At 50.1% G+C, this 4,941-nt stretch overlaps 1 pseudogene; it reads right to left on the bottom strand.

The window, feature by feature from the left end:
* Nucleotides 1-411: 411 nt before the first annotated feature.
* On the bottom strand, nucleotides 412-1,485 carry LOC119348516 (annotated as a pseudogene).
* Between the last annotated feature and the right edge of the window lie 3,456 nt (nucleotides 1,486-4,941).

Below are 4,941 nucleotides of genomic sequence, written 5' to 3'. Positions count from 1 at the left end.
GGGTAATCATAAGTGGGATGCTTATCCAAGTAAGGGCGGTACCCAAGCACCGGTCCACCCACATATCAAATTATCAAAGTACCGAATGCGAATCATATGAGCGTGATGAAACTAGCTTGATGATAATTCTCATGTGTCCTCGGGAGCGCTTTTCTCATTATAAGAAATTGTCCAGGCTTGTCCTTTACTACAAAAAGGATTGGGCCACCTTGCTGCACTTTATTTACTTTCATTGCTTGTTACTCGTTATGATTTATCTTATCACAAAACTATCTGTTACCTACGATTTCAATGCTTGCAGAGAAAACCTTACTGAAAACCGCTTATCATTTTCTTCTGCTCCTCGTTGGGTTCGACACTCTTACTTATCGAAAGGACTACGATAGATCCCCTACACTTGTGGGTCATCACCTCCTCGTGCACGCGCCGCTCGTAGCGCGGGTTGGCGGCCAGGAGCGAGAAGAACCAGGTGAGCGCGGAGGACGTGTTGTCCTTCCCGGCCAGCACGAAGCTCACCACGACGTCCCGCAGGAACCTCGCTTCGCGTCCGGCGAGCCGAACAACTCGCCGAGCTCTCTGCCGGCAGCGGCGGTGGATTCTTCGTCCAGCGCCGACGCGACCCGTGACAGGAGGTGCTGCTCGTGCTCAGCGTCCTCGGCCGGCGCATCTTGCGGCGGCCGCTCTGCCTCCAGTATCCCCATCACGTACTCGTCGATGACCCGGATGGCCACATGCATCCGCCGCTCGCTCCGACGTTGGCCAGCCTCATCGCCCTCCACACCAGGGTCGTCGGGTGGAGTATTCGCGTGAAGGAGATCTTGACGGCGTCATCGAACGCCGCGAAGATCCCCGGCTGCGGCGATCCCTGGCCTCGAGCTCGAGCAGAGTGGAGCTCTCAACGCCGAAGGCCACGCCGCAGACGTTGTCGAAGGAGAAGCGCCGGAGCATGTCCTGCAGGTCAAGGGCGACGCCGGAGCCCGCGGCGGCGTCAAGGAGCGGGAGGAGGCGGCAGTGAAGGTGCTCCCAGAGCACCCACCCGGAGAAGCGGCGCAGCGAGCGGGACGAGAAGGAGTCGGAGGCGAGCTTGCGCTGGAGGCTCCAAAGGCGGCCGTCAGCAAGGAAGATGTTGCGGCCGAGCAGGTCAGCGAAAGGGACCGTGAAGCGCGCGCCTTTGACGTAGTTGGGGAAGTTGGCGCACAGGAGGTGGTCGATGGCCTCCGGGGTGGCGGTGGCGACGCCGCCGCCGAGTTCGAGCGGGCCGCAGACCTTGATGGTGGAGGACGGGGACTCCACCAGCTGGTCCGTGGCCCAGTCGAGGAAGCGGTGCAGGTCGCAGAGGAGCGGGACGGTGTTGCCGAAGACACGGTCCGGGTGCAGGCAGTGGTTCGCGCTCGCCGCGGCCGGTGCGACAGGGCGCCGCCGGAGGTAGACGGCGAGGAGGACAGGCAAGAGCAGCAGCAGCAGCGCGATGCTCCCCTCGTCCATGACCTCCATAATTGACTCGCGTGGTGGTTGGTTGGCACGGCGTGTTCGGATTCTCTCCACTCCTCAACTCCGCTCCTGGCGTTGGTGGAGCCGTGCCGAACGCCCGAACTCTGCGGAGTTGGAAATCTGAAGTGGAGCAGGCTACAATGTAATTTCACGGAGCTATAGTTTTCAGGATCTCAGATCTTTAAAATCGAAGAGTTGGTAAGATTCACGAAGGGATTGCCAGCGCCAAGTGGAAAACGGTTCGAGCGGCCGCGCCCGACTCGCTGGCGTATACGGTTCTGCCTCTCCTCGTGAATCGGGAGCGAAGCTGCTTGCCGAACGGTTTTCTTCATCGGTATTTTTTTCGAGGAGCACCATGTTGAATGGAGGAGTGGGAGTTGAGGATTCAAATAAGCTGGACCATATCCGAACATGCTAGTCTCGTGATAAACGCGGACTTTTCTTGTGGACGGAGATGGGACGAGTTTGTGATCGCAACAGGGAAGACGAAGACCTGTGACCAACACGGTGGTCGTAGCTGGCGAATTCTGCTCAGCGCGCGTCATCTGTTAGCGACGACGGAGCGACGGTTGAGCCGGAGCCGGGGAAGATACACGTGAGCTAGGAGGATGATCCATAGATTCTCTGATAAGTAATCCCTCCGTCCACACTTACTCGTCGTTCAAATGTTTTTTTCGATAAAGGGTGCTTTTATTATCTTGAAATGTAGCATCAAGCGGATACAAAATATTATGAGTAACAGCCGGCCTCTGCATAACTAGGATGCACACAGCCCAACACGAAGAGTCTGACAAAATGAATGAAAAAAAAAACGATAAATCGGCGACAGTAGAGTCCTATAGACCGACACTATGCCTATGTCGCAAGGGATGGTGGGCCGATCCGGAGATTATGCTGCCACCCATGTTGGGTAAAAACCACCGTAGCCACCTGCTCCAACCGCGTACACACCGCCTTGAACAGCGGTTGGTACTCCACTTGTTGTAGTGTAGACCACGTACGAAGCGAGTGCGTACAACGGAAAATAACCTGCAAAGGAGAATCATTTTTATCATTGAAAACCAAATCATTTCTACATAGCCAAAGCGACCATAGTAAGGCGTATGCTCCCACCCGTATTAGCGTTTTGAATCTATTGGAATACCGTGCAACCAGTGACCAAAAATATTGGCGACATTTGTGGGCGGATACAAATTTGACGCTATTTGGATGATTGACCATGTAGTACGTGCAAACTTGCATTGGAAAAAGAGGTGTTTGATTGTCTCCTCATGAGTACAAAAACAACACTTCTTACTCCTTAGCCATTTGCGTCGTGCGAGGTTGTCTTTGGTTAGAACAACTCCCCTACGAAGATACCACATGAAAATTTTAACTTTTAGTGGAATCTTCGAATTCCAGATTTTCTTATTGTTACTCACGGTACCTCAGAATGCATGAGTGCACGGTACATAGAGTCTACTGTGAATGACCCTGATGTAGTAAGGTTCCAGTGAAACACATCCCGGCCTTGTCTAATATTAATCGAATCCAAACGGGATAAAAAATTGTGCCATGACATAAGTCGGGGGCCAATCAAATCCCGCCTAAACGAAATATTGGGTAGGGATGAACTAAGCACTTGCGCAATAGTATTATTCTTTTCGCGAGCAATGTTGTACAGGGCTGGATATTGTTCTCGAAGACTGGCATTGCCTAGCCAGATGTCTTCCCAGAAACGAACCTCCGACCCGTCCCTTATCGCGAAAGACCCAAAGCGAAAGAGATGTTTCTTTGCCGCCATTAGGCCAGCCCAAAAGTGCGAGCCGCCAGGTGTCCAATATGCCTGAGACACTGCCTTTTGGCCTAGATACTTGTTGCGTAGCATGGTTTGCCAAACACCATCCTTAGTAAGAAGTTTGAACAACCATTTACTAAGTAGGGCCTCATTCTTGATTTGCAAGTCATGAATTCCAAGGCCACCTTGGTCTTTCGCCTACAAACCACACTCCATTTGGCCAGTCTATATTTTTTCTTTTCACCATCTCCTTGCCAAAAGAATCTGGATCTAAAATAGTCTAGTCTTTGCAGGACCCCTTTTGGGAGTTGGAAGAAAGAAAGCATATAGAGAACCATATTTGTGAGGACAGAGTTAATTAAAACCAACCGTCCTCCAACTGAGAGCAATTTGCCTTTCCAACTGCTCAATCGTTTCTCTAACCACTCCTCTACATGCTTCCACTTTGCAATGGTGAGACGCCAATAATGAATCGGTATTCCCTAATATTTAATCGGGAATTGGCCATGTGCACAACCAAACAGGTCAGCATATTCGGCCGCCGCCTCAGTGGCTTCTCCAAAGCAGAAAAGTTCCACTTTTATGGAAGTTTATTTTAAGACCCGACATTTGCTCAAACGCTGACAACAAGAGTTTAAGGTTTCGAGCCTTGTCCAGGTCATGTTCCATAAAGAGAATCGTGTCATCGGCATATTGCAGAATAGAGAGACCACCATCCACAAGGTGTGGCACTACTCCTGCAATCTGGCCATCCTGCTTGGCGCGCTCAATCAGAATAGCCAACATGTCAGCGACAATGTTAAATAACATTGGAGACATGGAGTCACCCTGTCGTAATCCTTTTTTTGTTTGAAAGTAATGGCCTACATCATCATTGATTTTGATGGCCACACTACCTCCAGTTACAAAATTATGGATCCACTTGCGCCATTTATCGGAGAAACCTTTCATCCTTAGGGCCTGTTGGAGGAAAGACCATTTGCGTCGTTCAAATGTGTATCTTTTTTAAGAAAATATATTAACATTGGGAAGATATCAATTACAGCTAGCATATGTACCAACAAGATACACACAGCCAAAAAAACAAAAGAAAAAAAAGATCCGGCCACGCTGATCACTAGCATCAGCGGCAGTCTAACCACCGTCAAAGACACACCAGATTACAAAAGAGATTCTCCAAAAACAACACCTTTAAAAAGAAACAATGCATAAGCATGGTCGTTGCCCGATCGAAGATCTTGAGTTTTCACCCTGAAGAAAGTTTGAGTTCCCAAAAACAATGCCTTCACCAAGGTCATTGCAAGATACAACCAATAAAGGCTAAACCTCTGGTTTTCACCCTGAAATCGGGACTCAGTACTCAAGGAGCACCTTAAAAAAATGCAAATACCATTGCTGCCGCCCCCGCTTGCCAAGGTGGCTGTTGCAACTCACCAAACACCTAGCACACAATCATCATCGCATCCAATAAACCCTTCCACCAAAGCTTCAAGACCTTCAATCACAACCGCCATGACTTTCTCCACCCTATCAATGCCTTTAAAATCCTGACTTAAACAATATCCCATGACACCGATAAGAAATTGAAGCTTTACGCCGCGCTCTTGAGGCCATGCTGGCTAATAATATGAGCACGCGCTCATTCCAATCTAGATATACAAGGGTGACATACT

The sequence above is a fragment of the Triticum dicoccoides genome, unplaced genomic scaffold (genome assembly GCF_002162155.2).
Source record: "Triticum dicoccoides isolate Atlit2015 ecotype Zavitan unplaced genomic scaffold, WEW_v2.0 scaffold95596, whole genome shotgun sequence".
In the NCBI taxonomy this organism is placed as follows: domain Eukaryota; kingdom Viridiplantae; phylum Streptophyta; class Magnoliopsida; order Poales; family Poaceae; genus Triticum; species Triticum dicoccoides.
This window is presented reverse-complemented; position numbering and strand designations above follow the sequence as displayed.